The following is a 14836-nucleotide window of genomic DNA, read 5'->3' as shown; positions in this document are numbered from 1 at the left end:
AAACACTTGGGATGCCAGGTAACTGTCTAAATCGACCCCACTGACCCCCCCCCCGACCTTCTTCCACACTCCAGTTGAATTTGGTTGCCCAGGCCAGAGTAGTTGAACTATCTTTTTACAAGTTTTCAAACTTTATGGTTGCTAGTGCTTGATTTTGGTTGGATTAAAAATTACGATTTCTTAAACTATCTGTATCTCCGGGAACCTCCGGTGGATTTTGCTCATCAAGGGCTCTAAAAATTCATATACATTTAATCTACTTTTATAAATTGATGTTGTGTTTCTTTCGTGTTGCGTGCCTTCCTTGTTTCGTAGTTTAGTACTGTTAAATGATTCACACTAGTTCCTTTGTTCAATCCTTGCTGCTTGAAGCCATAGCTAACCAGGGTTGAGCTTAGGGTTGTGCAGATGAGACTGACTGGACTGAAGACAGTTTTTGCAAGCGTATTTCAAGGTAAGGCTGCACGGCGATACCATATAATACACGCAAATACTCATACATATTCATTTGCATTAGAAGTCTGACACGTAATGACGTCATCATGCAGTGTGTGACGGTTGCGCAGGGACAGACTGAACACAGTTTCTTGGTAAACGGGGTTTTATTGAGATATATCGTTTTTTAGTCTGCTAGTCAGTCTTTCCCGGGCAAATTCTGCCTTATCCATGTTGCTGGTTGGAGGAGAGTCTTCTGCCTGAAGATCCTGGGCTTCGGAGGTTCTGTAGCCACGCTCGCTCCGGTGTTCCGGTCTACCCGGGGATGTGATCGGCCCCAAAAGGAAAGGAAAGACAGGGAATATGGTCAATGGGACGTTTAAGCACAAGGCTACCTGCCCAGGGACCGGGAGTGAGGGAACCCCTAACCGTGCAGTAGTGCTCCCCCCTCCCCTCCCCTCGTTATGGTGACTTGAGATGAGTGTTGCTAACCGGGCTAAGCCCACAAGGTGCGGGGAAAAAAGAATATGAGGGAAAGGAGAAAAGTCCAAAATAAAACAGGTATGTCAGGCACGTTACTTTAAGGAGGCTGCTGCTCCCGTTTCCCCATCCAGCCCACTACGCGGTCTCGTACCTGTCCTAGCCAAGCTCCTTCCCTGGGAACGTGGTGGGGCGCTTCGTGGGGTCCCGGGCCTCCTGGCCGTCCAGTCGTCGTTTCTCCGCTTCGTCCTCGTTCCTCCTCGCCGATCTTCCTTGGCCTCTCTCCGAATTTGCTGCTCGACTCTTCTCTTCTGCTCCACTCGTCTGCTCCGCTCCTCCGGGAATCGCCGTCCGTCCACTTCCTGGTCTCGCTTCCCTTTGACGCTCCCGCCGTCGTGACGTCATATGGGGGTGTGTCCGGGGGTATGTAGTCTTCCCAGTTAAAGGGCTCTACTCCTTCGTTTTGACCTTGAGTTGTGGTTTCTGTAGACGGCAACCAGTCTTCCTGCGGTAATGGGACAAGAGGGGGTGAGAAAGGCACATAGGTCCACCAGTCCATATATTCCTGATGCGCTGTCCTTCCTGCTCCGTTACACAGTGCCAAAATGTAATCACCAATCCTTCACATAAACAGTGCGCAAACGAGGTTTCTACCCAAATACCTCACCACTTCAGCGACAGGGGAGTCAAAAGGTAGTATCAAATAGAATTCAGATTTTCCATAAATTAATCAAGTCACAGTATGGCACAAGACATGTAAATTCCATGCAACAGGACATCCAATTTATGATTATTCATGCTGGACTTTAACAGATTACATTTTGAAGTCCCTCATCCGCAAGCAGTGACAATGTCAACAGGTACAATTGCACTATATGTCACCGTGTATCATTTTGATGGAGAATTAAATCCAGGGCGGTTCCTCCGCTAAGGTGGAGGAGCTTCGCCCCACTGTTCTCCAAGCAGGAAAAATTAAATTATAAAACATAGTTATCATCATTTAATTTTTCAGAGGTACGGGGCTGGGTTAGAGCGGGGCGGGGTTGGTGCCACAGGGGGAGGAGTGGTTCATGCATTTAAGTGCGCAGGACGGTTTGCCCGGCTGTCTTGGACTGGACAAGCAGTCATGCGCACTTAGCATGTTCTCCACCGAGCTGTAATATACAAACTGGGTGGAGAAAATGCCCAGGCTCCTTGTCCCCATCTGAGCACCGAACCACGGCACTCAGACCAATCACAATGCTGCATTGCATTACAACGTTGTGATTGGCTTAGAAGAGCCTGTGTGCTGCTAGGACTCGTCAGCGAACCAGCGACGGAGAAGAGACGGAGGCAGTCGTGAGGAAGTAAGTTTTTTTATATACATTCCCCACCCCCCGGTTCCCTGCCAGCCGCCACTGATTAAATCTGAGAGCACCTTCAATCAGTTCAGGGTGTGTACTACGTAAAAAACTTCCTAGTTGGCAGTTTAATTGATTATAGCGTTGCCCCACATCATTGATACTGAAAGTACGGCCTGGGGGCTGCATGTGGCCCCCCTGTCTTTTACATGCGGCCCCCTGAGCAGCAACAGCACTGGGCTGCTGTTTAATCAACTTAGCACTAACATAAAAAAAAGTTCAATATACAGCAAGCACTTATTTAAAGGCTAATTGCAGTTAAACAAAAGGAAGTAACTAGGCCCTTAACTTTAGGAACACCTTCATTTTTTTAGACAGCAAACAAGTAAACTATGATAGTCTATTCAAAAATCAAAACGTGTATTTCATTGCCCTGGAGAACCATTTCACCGTAGTAAATCAAATTATAGCAGTGCAATCAGAAGTATGTTTTTGAAGTGATGGTTTTCAAGCATGAATTTAGACACGTTCATGCTTCTATCCCCTCCCCCCCCCCCCCCCCCCCCCCCCGGACCCTGACAACAAGGCCATTAGTGAACAGTAGCGGCTCGTGTAGGGAGTGCCGCGGGGCGGTGGGCGGTGGGCGGTGTGGGGTGGGGGAGGGGCAGGGTGGAGGGTAGTAAACTCCGGTTTACGGCCGACCGGAGTAATGTAAATAAATAAAACAAATGTCATTGCGCGCAGTGAAACGCATTTGGCATTTCAGCGCGCGCAATGAAATTCGTTTTATTTATGTATTTATATTACTCCGGTCGGCCGTGAGCTGGAGTTTACTACCCCCCACCCTGCACCTCCCCCGCCCCCCCCCCCCCCCACCGTCCCGCGGCACTCCCTACACGAGCCGCTACTGTTAGTGAATACATCCAAGCACAGGAGATGGTTTTGTACAGCATGCATCCTGAAGTCATGTATTTCGAGGTACTTTTATATGTGATGATGAAGAAAAAGGAGGGAAATTGAAATATAACAATAGCCCAAGTGACACAATTTGGTGAAGTGGAGAAGCTGGATTCATCCCAGGTTTTCTGGTTTCACATTATGCAATTGAATTCAGCCAGTAGATATACATGCTTTGCTTCCCCTACACACACTTTACATCCCCCCTTTCCTGCTGGCATCAGTGCAGCCCTCGGTCACACCAAGGACCAAACTTTGCGGCCCCGGAAAAATGTTTGTGAGTACCCATGCCCCACATAGAACAATGTCCATGAAAGACTGACATGTTCTGGTTCTATCAAGTCACTGTCAGAAGGTCATTCCACATGCGGAAGTGTAGATTTAAAACGTCAGAGCATTGATTTAAAATTATGAAGTGAAACACATATGTTCAAGAAGGAGTATCATATTCACACAATGATACTTGAACCATCCATGTGCCAAATATTTAGCTGTGTCATCTTGTGATTTTGCCCCTTGCTTTGCCCCCCCACCTTCCCGAAGGGGTGGGGAATACGGCTGGACCATGGGCCTTAGTGGTGGCCACACCCCAGGGAGTGGAGCCTGGACTGGGCAGGAGTAAGAAGAGGGCCAGAGGAAGGCAGCGAAGTTACTAGGCAGTGGAGTGGGACACTGGGATCAGCCCAATCATAAATTTATCAATAGTTATTTGGCCTTGGGGTGTAAGGTATTTAACCGCAGATGCCTGGAAAGGGGCCCTCTTTCTCCATGGTCAAAGGCTGTTTATGCTGAAAGTGAAAGGTCACCCTGCTGAATTGGAAGCAGACGCTTACCTGGAAGGCAATGTAATGTGCTGTTGAATTTTAAAAAAAGAGCGGCATCATGCCCCACTGTATTGGGCTTGTTAAGGCACACGTCTCCAGTACAATTTCAAAGTTAGGGCAAAGCATGTGCAGGGGATTTAGAATAAAGCAGCTGATGCTCTTTTTCGCTTGCAGTGGGAGAAGTTCCGGGCACAGTGGGTGGAGGCAGAAGAGGAGATGATGCCCTTCAAGGAGGAGTTCTGGGAATGAATGTACTAGAACTCCAACTACAGAGAATGGCGGAGAAGGCTCCAGCTGTTGGAACACAACAGTACCAGCGTTGTATCGAGACTTTTGCAGACATCGCATCTGGCGTCTCTAGTACCAGCAGAGGATTTTGAGGCATTGGTGGTGTGGGATAAACAATTTGTTGTGTGGGCCAGGGGTGAAAGGAAATCCAGGTCTTGGGTCTTACAGCATCTGGCGGCAAAAGCATACAATGCAAAGTTGAAGGGTTTGGAGTACCCTATAAAAGGATTTGTTCTCAGGGAAACCTTGAAAGGATGGACCAAACATGAAAATAAGTAAAACAGGAGACCAAGGTCATCAATAGATTTTCCTATGCTAAAAGTACTTCTTGACTACCTGCCCTTAGTGTGCCACTCACACTTTGAGCGTGCACTATTTAGTTCAGCTTTCTCACTTGCCTTTTTTGGGGCTTTCCAGGTTATCAAGCTGGTAGCCAGAGCCAAGTGTGACAAAAGCAGCAGGGGTCTTTTGGTTAAGGATATCCGATTGGGCCACTGAAATGTTGCCTTACGAGTCAGACCATCTAAGACAGATCAAATGGGCAGAGGATAGATTAGTACACTGAATAAGATGGAAGGGTATTGCCCATATTGCCTGGTTAGGCTCCTAGCATGGGCAAGGAGCAAAGGTGAGGCATACCTCCTCACCCACAAAGATGGAACACCTTTGACAATATAGCAGTTTAAAAAAGGTGTTGGCAGCAGCAGTCGAGATAGCAGGGCTCTGGGGGCACCACTTTTCCACACATTTATTTCATATTGGGGCAGCCATAACAACCTTCCAGGAAGGACTGTCTGCAAATGCAATTAAGGAAATGGGGAGACCCCATCTGATAGGTTTCAGGTATATATACACACAAACAAACGTAAAGGAATGGGCAGCTAGGATAGAGGTTCAGGGAGTGACTTTATGTTGACAACGGCACAATGATGTATGCTGAAGTGTCATGCTTGACAAGTGTAATAAAGTCATTACGGTGGGCTCATTCTTCACCCCATTTCTGTGTTTTGTGTTCTACTCCACAGATGGCAAAACTGTCTGGGTCATCTGGCACTCTTATGTGTCCAGGGGGGCGGAAAGAGCTGTGAACAATGGGGGGAATACAGCATTCCAGTTTCAACGCACAAGGGTGGAATGGTTTGGGAAGCAAAGGTTGCAAAGGAAATTGGAAGGTGTCTTTCAGGCAAGCCGAACTTGGGCAAGAAATCCAGATGTGTTGATCATCCACTTGGGTGGAAATTACCTCCCAGTTAAGGGTAGGGGCGACTTGTTACAGATTATGAAGGAATCCCTCACTGACTTGGCCAGGACCATGGCAGTCACAGAAGTGGTATGGTCAGAGATCATTCCCAGGAGGTCCTGGGTAGGGGCTCAATCTCCAGGGAGTATAAAGTTGTCAAGAACGAGACTAAATAGCCTCATGGCCAAATTCATGCTGGGGCGCTTAGGTGGGATTAAGCATAGTTTAATCACTTTGCGACAACCAGACTATTACAGTCCATATGGGGTGCACCAGTCAGATATTGGAATGGATGTATTTTTATAGAACATAAAGGCGACATTGAATGCAAGGGGTTGTTGGTAGATTGAATGAATTGAGGTGCACCTATGGTGGGGGGCCTTGCCAGCAGCGGAAGCTCCCAGCAAGGCATGGTAGTATTCACAATGCGATCCTAAGGAAAAATGGCAGGTTGCCGGAGGGGAACCGGCTTCAAACAAGTGAGGGTCAGAACCCAGGGGGTACTGGCAGGCTACCACAATGGCTTTATGGGTTGAACCAGAAGGAAACAATCAAGAGCCGAGCCTGTGGCCCAGAAGAAGTAGTGGACAGGTGACCGAGTCACCTTGCAAGAAAGGGTGGAGACTTTCACCAAGGATATCAATCCATTCATGGGCAGGAAGCAGACACTTGCCCTGAAAGAAATTTAAAGTTACACCTGAAGTGAATGGTCACCCAGCAGGCTGGAAGTGGACACTTGCCTGGAAAAGCAAAGGTTGGCTACACTGAAGTGAAAGGTCACCAGCTGGGTTGTGAGCAGACGCTTACCTGGAAAGAAATGTAATGTTGAGGAGCACCGGAAGTGAAAGGTCACGCGGTTGGGCTGGAAGCAGACGCTTGCCCAAAAAGAAAGGTATGGTTATGCCGCAAGTGGAGGGTCATCCGGCTGGGCTGGAACAGACTCTTGCCCAGAACAGGAGGAAATGGTTATACACAGGTGATAGGTCACCGGGTCTGACTGACCAGCTCTAAATATAGAGCACAGTGCTTGTGGCTATGGTAATGCAGGCACAGGTTTGTTGGATAAAGAAAGAAATGGTGGTTGACAGATAGCTTGTAAGTAAAAAATCGCCACATAAACTGCGGCCTCAAAGCTTCAATAAACATGAGATTGTGGGGACTGAGTTTCTGGGATCCTGGAGGGCAACCACATGGAAGGTGCCGCCACTGTGCCCCTTTGTTCGCCCCCCCTTCAGTAAGGGGTGGGGGATATGGCTGGACCATGGACCTTAGTGGAAGTCACCCCTCAGGGAGTGGAACCCGGACTGGACAGGGGTAGTGAGAGGGGTAGAGAAAGGCAGGGAAGTTATTGGGCAGTGGAGTGGGACTGGGCTGAATACTGGGTTCAGCCCAGTCATAAATTTACCAAAAGGAAGAGGAGGGCGTGGTCAACCGGCTAACATGGCGGACGCCAGTGCTTGAGGCTCCGACCGTTACCCCCGACAAATCCTGCCAGTTCTCCTGTGGAGGGGCAGCCCTAGTCTGTGGGACGCTGGTCAGGTGTGGGGCAGCGGCGGGGGCAATTTCCGAGGTCCGGGAGCTGTGGGGCGCCGCTCCCAGGCGCGGCCGGAGAGGAGAGGATGCGTGTGGCCGCCCGCGCGGCAGAGCTGACCGCTGGAGGTTGACGCGACGTCGGAGGCCGGTTTGGAGACGTGCCGGGCGAGCGGAGGGCGGTGAGCCGAGAGGACTGCGAGCCTTCGCGAGATCACCGCGGGGGCTGCCAGGGGGCTCCCGGCCGGATGCTGCGGTGAGGCAGAGGGCCCAGCTGCGGTGGAGTGCTGAGGAGCGGCGGCGACCTGGGCCGCGCCGTGGTGACCTGCCGCAGCCTGCGAGGAGACTGGTGGCTGTGTGCGGTGGAGCCACGACCCGGGGGAGCGGCGAGGTTCGAAGGCCTGTGCAGCCCGCATGCAGTGAGGCTCGTCACCCGGAGTGGAGGGGACTGACGTCGCCGTTGAGGCCTTTGCTGGGGAAGCAGCGGAAGGTGAGCTCAGGACTGCGTGGGCCTCACGGGAGCGACGAGCACTGCGGTGTCAGGGCGAAACGTGAGCTTCTGGAGACTGTGGAGCCGGCGGAATGGCCTACGCTGCTGCTGCAGGGAGAGCGGAGGCCCGGGAGACCTGTGATCGCACTTGCGGTGGGACGCGAACGGAGGCACTCGGACGGCGGCGCCCTGCGGCAGGCGCGCATCGGGAGATGCGGAGAGGAGCGGCCACTCAGGGGCACAGAGGAGGAGAGGAGGTGCGACTGGGCAGACTGGAGGGCCCGGAGGCTGTGCTGCGGGACGCTCGCCGCTTTGAGCCTGTGGACTGGTGCAAGCGGCGACGGGTGCCATTTCGCGGGGGACGCCATCTTGATAGCGACGGCGGCGGCCCCTGTGAGCGGTGAGTCTGCCGCTGTCGACAGCAGCGAGGGCCCGGCGATGGGGAGGTAGGAGACCCTCTGTGCGACTGTGTGCTGAACGCTGAGTGTGGAGCCCCCGGGAGTACTCAGGTGGCCGCGGTGTTGGATTGGTGACGTTCCGTGTGCCCGGGGACCCAGCGAATGGCCGGCAGGTACCTGTCGGGTGTACTTGGCGACACTGGGGTGGCACTGGCCTAAGCACTGTCGGCGCTGCTGAGGGGAGGCACGGGAGTTCCCGGCGGGCGCCTGCCGGGCGTACCCGGTGTGGCTGGTGCGGGACTGGTTGGTCGCAGTCAGAGCCGTCAAGGGGAGCCGCAGGAGACCCCACCGGCTGGTGCATCAAGGAGACAAGGGCAGTGGTGTGCTGACCTGGGGAGGGACACAGGATACAATGATCCGGGAGTCCCTGTTGACCCGGGGACGCCACCCCTGCACGGACCAACGCCTCCCCTTGGGGCCTGCTGCCTGTCCGAGCCGGGGGGGGGCTCCTCCTGCTTCCACACCCGCCTGCCTGGGGTCGGTCACTTGCGCCCTGGGACTGAGACGGAGGCCCCAGCAGTCGCACAGGGAGGCGTACCGCAGAGGGGCAGAGGTACCGGCACCCGGCTGCACCCGCGCCATCAGGAGACAGCCTGTGGATGCCGACTGCTCAGCAATACGCGATGGGTCGGCTCCGTGACAAAACGCAGCAGGGACAGTCACGCACGGGGAGCCTGGACACCACGCAGGGACGCCCAGGGGGAGACGCGGAGCCGCAATCGGCGGCCCTCTCGGCCAAAATGGACGTCATGCTTGCGGCGGTGGAGAGACTCAGCGCCAACCTGGAACAGACGAGAGAGTCCTTAGAAACCAGGATCGACAAGGTCACCTCCGACTTTACGTTCCTCCATGCAGACCATCGTAATCTGGCCGAGAAGGTCGCGGTACAGGGCCAGACACTTTGGGAGCTCCAGCCAGTTACCCAGAGCCATAGCGCAGCGCTGCAAGATGTGCTGGATAGGGTTAATGCGCTTGAAGACCGGATTGATGATGCAGAAGGGCGCTCCCGCCGCAATAATATACGCGTCATGGGACTTCCAGAGGGCGTGGAAGGTAGGAACCCGGAGCAGTATGTGGAGCGCTGGCTGCAGGATCTCTTGCCGCAGGGGGCGCTGTCCCAACACTTTGTGGTGGAAAGAACGCACAGGGTGCCGGCGCAGCAGCCTAGACCAGGGGCCCGGCCCCGCCCATTCCTCTTCAGGCTCCTGAACTACCGCGACAGGGATGCGGTCCTGAGTGAAACACGCAAATCTGGGGACCCGACAGTTGGCAGTAGTCGCGTTATGTTCTTCCCGGACTACACCGCGGCCGTACAGTGGCGCAGGAGCAACTACTTGGCGGTGAAGAGGCAGCTTCGGGAATTGGAGCTGCCCTACTCTCTACTGTTCCCGGCCCGTCTGCGAGTGGTGGCAAAGGAAGGGACCCGCTTCTTCGACTCCCCGGCGGACGTCTGGGACTGGCTGGAGGAGACGGGGCAGTGGACGGGGACGAGACCCGCGGGCACAGAACCTGACGGCCGCCCGGAGAGAGGGCCCAGGAAGCGCAAGAGGCGGGGAGCTCGACAGCCGACGCGGACGGGCTGGTGGCGCCTAGCCCCGAGAGAATCAGGATGGAGCGGCAGGAGGTACTCGACGGGGTGGCGATGCTGGGGACGCCACACAGCGGTGACTGCATGGAGATTGGAGCGCACAGTGCTCCGGGGACCAGTGGTGCCTCGTCCCCGTCCACGGCGATTTCGGAGGAACTGACTTTGCCAGTGGTGACCCCACAGACTGCAGACTTGATTGTGTGATGGGATGTTGCTGCACCACACTGGGGTGGGAACCATGCATGTTAGGCATGATCACACACTTGCCCTGTAGCCGCGTTGGGGGGGGAGGGACGGGGTCCCGAGGGATCTTGCGGGGGGCGTGGGATTAGTGCTAGAGGCGCCCGGCCATGCGAGGGCGGCTTGCTCGTGGCGCGCGACACTGGCTGTTACAGCGGGGGGCTCCTGCTGCTGCGCCCCACGCTCAGATAGCGCGACAGTTCCATGCTAGATGAGATGCTGCACTCCCTTCACCTAGAGGAGACTGGGGAGGGGGGAATTGTGCCAACTCGTCGATACTTCCACGCGCACCCCATCAGGCACTATACTGACATACCGCATTGTTAATTAGCATCTCTATAGTTTGGACGGATGCCCCGTTGGGAATACGCCCTTTTTGTTAAACTGTTCACAGAAGTTACACTGTTCACACGGCATCGCATTCATATGTTCCCCTGGGCCACACCGCCGACCCCCCCCCCCCCGGGTGCGAGCACTCTACTTCCCCCCCGACTGGCTTCACCGGCTTTACGATGACGCACACTAACATTGTAACCTGGAATATACAGGGCATGCATACACCGTCAAAGCGCTACTCCATCTTCTCCTACCTACAACGCCATTCTGTTGGGATCGCCCTCTTGCAGGAGACACATATGTCGCAGCTAGAACTGGGCAGGCTTTCCAGAAGATGGAGAGGGCACACATATGGCACCACTTACTCGGCGCATGCGCGAGGCACATTGATATGGGTGCGAGCGGGAGTCCCTTTCAGGTGTGAGGAGGTGGTAGTGGAGAGCGAGGGCAGGTACACACTGGTGCGGGGGAAGTTGAACGGGCAAGAGATGTTGCTGGGCTCGATATACGCGCCCAATGTGGATCAGCCATCCTTCCTGGGGCGCCTGACGCAGCTCCTACACCCTTACGCAGGGCTCCCCTGGCTGTTGGGGGGGGGTCTTTAATATGGTACTGGATGTCCAGTTGGACAGATCCTTCCCTCCCCTGCGTGCCGCGATGGTGGAGTCCAATGCTCGGGCACTGGGGGACTGGCTCGCGCACTGGGCGCTGCAGGACCTGTGGCTCACCCTTCACCCGAGGGACAGGATATATTCTTACTACTCGGCAGTACACGACCTGCACGTACGGCTGGATAGGTTAGTGGGCTCCCAGTCATTGCTCCCGCTTATTGCGCGATCCGAATATCTGGGCCGGACGCACTCCGATCATAACCCTTTGTGGTTCCAGAATAGCTGGGTGACGGAACGGCCGCCGGTGCCCACCTGGCAGCTTCAACCAAGCGCGGTGGAGGACTTGGAGTTCCGCTCTTCCCTTGGTACGGCCATTCTGGCATTCTTTGAAGCAAACGAAGGGACGGCGAGTGGCGCACTGGTGGAGTGGGATGCCCATAAGGCGACCATCCGTGGCCACTGCCTGGGGCCACCTGGAACATACGCAGAGGCCTCTCGGACTCCCTGACGCGCCTGGAGGATGAACTCTTGCGGTACGAGAGAGAGGGAGAAGGAGGGGGTAGGCACTCGCACAACCTGGAGGACCTCCGGGGAAAGCACGCGGACCTCCTGGAGCGGCTCCGGTGCCACAATTACGCTGCGCACACAGCCAGAACGCACGCTAGAGCAGACAAGGTGGGCCGCCTCTTGGCCTGGCTAATACGGCAGGAGGACCGACGCGCCCCTATAGGAGCGATTCGAAGAGAGGATGGAGCGCTAGTCTACACACAGCGCGAAATACACCGGGCCTTCGTTGACCACTATAAGCAACTGTACAAAGCAAAGGGGACTGGCCCCCTGCACCTTCTTGGGGACTTTCTGGCCTCCGTCCAGCTCCCTGAGGTCACGGAGGCACACAATGCGGCGCTCGCTGGGCCTCTCTCCCTGGAGGAAATCGGGGAGGCAATTCAGTCAATGGCATCTGGGAGGACGCCGGGGCCGGACGGCCTGCATGCAGAGTACTATAAAGCATACCGCGAGTCCCTGACGCCGCTACTGCAAGAGCTCTACAACAAAGCGCTGGAGGAGGGGTCGCTCCCACCTTCTATGCGGGAGGCGTTCCTGGTCTCCCTGCCTAAGCCAGACAGAGACCACACGGCACTGGGCTCCTACCGACCCTTAGCGATGCTTAACGTGGATTACAAAATCTTCGCAAAAGTGCTGGCGGAGAGGCTGGCGCCGGTGGTTCCTCATCTGCTGCACACCGACCAGAATGGCTTTGTCCCGGCACGGTCAACGTCACTGAACATTAGGCGATACTTCAGGGTGGCAACCGAGGCAGTGGACAGGTGGCCCAGAGCGGGGTGCCTAATCCTGGATTTGGAGAAGGCATTTGACTGTCTGGAGTGGGGCTACCTGGCTGAGGTGTTGCTGCGATATGGGTTGGACGGGGGATTCCTCAAGATGATCGACCTGCTTTACAGGCGCCCCACGGTCCGTGTCCGACTGGGCCCTTACATCTCGGAGGCGGTACGGGTGGGCCGCGGCACCCGCCAGGGGTGTCCGCTGTCCCCGCTCCTGTTTGCCCTGGCAATCGAGCCTTTGGCTGCGGCTATGCGGGCGACCCTGGGGGATGGTATACCGCTGGGGGACGCTGTCCATCACGTGTCGCTTTATGCTGATGACCTATTGGTCTATGTTCGGGATGTGGGGCGTGTTCCGGAGGGGCTGCCGCAGTTGCTGCGGACGTTCGCCGCTACCTCGGGGCTCCGTGTGAACGCAGCTAAATCCTGCCTGCACGCTTTTAGCGCCGGGATTGAAGACCCGAGATACTGCCTGGATGGCACGCTGGTCCAATGGAAGGCAGACACCTTCCGCTACTTGGGGATACAAATTTACCGATGCCCGGCTGACCTTTTCGATGGGAATTTGGGAAGGGCGGTCACGGCGCTCAAGTCGCAGGTGCACTTCTGAGCGCACTCCCACTGACGATTACGGGCAGGGTGGCGCTAGCCAAAATGGTCATGCTCCCCCGCCTCCTGTATTACTTTGCTAACTTGCCGATGTATATTCCCCCCGCATTTTTTGGTAAACTTAACCAGCTGCTGCGGGACTTTATCTGGGGCACTGCCAGGCACAGGCTGGCGCTTGCGAAGTTGTTTCTGCCGACAGACAGGGGTGGTTTAGCCGCTCCTTGCTTTGAACACTACTACCTGGCCGCTCAGTTACAATGGGTGGCTCGCTGGTTGGCTGATAGAGGCAGAGACAATACGGCCACGGGGTTGTCGCCTTACTCACTGGAGCATATAACCAGGTCCTTTCATCCTCTCCACACGGTCGCGCGGCCGCTGCCACTCCTTCTGGAAGTGGCGCATAGGTGCTTCCGGAGGGCCTTAGTCCTCACCCGTACTGTTGTCCCGTATGCGCCGGCTATACCGCTGGAGGGCTCCCCTGGTGGGGGAGGAATGCTCACGGCCCCCGTGCTGGTGGATTGGTGGGAAGCTGACGTGCGCACGCTGGGGGATTTGTACCGGGAGGGCGAGCTCATACCATACGAGACCCTGGTATCGGAGGACAGGCTCCCGCCCGGCGGGTTCCTGACACACCGCTCGCTGATAGCGAGCATGACCGCCAAATGGGGGGATATGACCGCGGAACCCAGCCAGCATCTAACCATGCAATATTTGCATGTCATGGGGAGAGGAGGGCACCTGATCCGCTGGTTCACGGCTTCACTGAGGGAGCTGTCGTCCATCAGTTTGGACCGACTCCGCGCAAAATGGGACTTGGACCTGGGGAGACCGCTGGCGGACAAAGGAGTGGGAAAGGATACTCAAGGGTCCAGTACGTATACCCCGAAACATGCGGTTCCGCCAAATTCAGTTATTTATCGTGCACAGGGCTTACCTCACACCAGAGTTGATTAACAGGTACTTTCACCGCACTGACGCAGTGTGCCCTAGATGCAGAGAACCGGGGGCGGGTTTCTTACATATGTTGTGGAGCTGTCCGAGGCTGGGCGCCTATTTGAGAGCGGTCAGTGGGCTGTTACTGGGGAGTGTGGGTCGTACTATCCCATTCGACTGGCCTGAACACATTCTGCACCACTTTAAAAGATCACGTAAGGATAAGGTGACGTCCCGATTCCTAGACCTGGGGCTAGTAGTAGCGACACGTCTCATCACGAGGTGGTGGAAAGCACATGAACCGCCGCACGTGCAGGCTTGGAGCGCCTCATTTCAGGCATGGGCCGGGGCAGATGGGACCGCTATCCGGAGGGAGGAAACACTGGGCCTGCCGAGGGAACCCATGGCGGACCGTTGGAGGCAGTTACTGGGGGAGCTTAGACGCCTAGGCGCGGAAGGTTGTGCGGGGCCACTGCAGGTCGCCGACAGTGTCGGCGCGGGTGGGGGCGGACCGGGGGCTACTCTACTACCGGGATGACATGCCCCTGCCTACTTTCACCCAGCGCTGCGGCGCGCACAATCGCATAGGGATGGTCACGGCTGAGGCACACACAAGCGCTCCCGGGGGGGATGGAGTGGTGGGGAATTAATGGTGGACGGGGGGTAACACGTATGCATATATAGTTCATGCTGCCATTGTTAAAGTTCTTGTTATGTATAACCTTTGGGAATTGTGGGTAACTTGCCTGTTTTCAATACCTGAACGGGGCGGGCGGCATCCGCGTACAGGCACAGAGCCTTGGTTGATGCACGGTTACTCCTGTCACTTCTTTTGAGACTGCACCGGAACTGCCACAGAGACTGCAGCTGGCTCCGAAGTGGGCAGTGATTACAGTTTGGTTTGAATACATATCATGATACAGTAGTTACTGGCCCCGGTACGGGATGATCCCCTGCACATGCTTACGAATTCCTGTTTACCTGTCATGTCAAATGCCAAAGAATGTTTTCGTTTAAAACAATAAAAACAGATTTAAACAAAAAATAAATTTACCAAAAGGAATTTGGCCTTGGGTGGAAAGTATTTAACTGCAGGCGCCTGGCAAGGGGTCTTCTTACTCCTGAGGATTCTTC

General features: G+C 55.2%; 1 long non-coding RNA gene across 1 annotated transcript in view; it reads right to left on the bottom strand.

Annotated features, from left to right (window-relative positions):
* Positions 1 to 283: 283 nt before the first annotated feature.
* LOC146855910 (uncharacterized) overlaps positions 284 to 14836 on the bottom strand; it is a 39731-nt gene continuing 25178 nt past the window's right edge. The window contains exons 4-5 of the long non-coding RNA XR_014980885.1: positions 1070 to 1420; positions 284 to 750 (exon numbers count right to left, since the gene is read on the bottom strand). This is a non-coding gene — a long non-coding RNA (uncharacterized LOC146855910). The remainder of the gene's footprint in view (positions 751 to 1069; positions 1421 to 14836) is intronic.

This window comes from Triturus cristatus, chromosome 4_1 (genome assembly GCF_964204655.1).
Source record: "Triturus cristatus chromosome 4_1, aTriCri1.1, whole genome shotgun sequence".
Lineage (NCBI taxonomy): Eukaryota > Metazoa > Chordata > Amphibia > Caudata > Salamandridae > Triturus > Triturus cristatus.
Note: the sequence above shows the minus strand (reverse complement) of the source record. Positions and strands in the feature narration are given on the sequence as shown.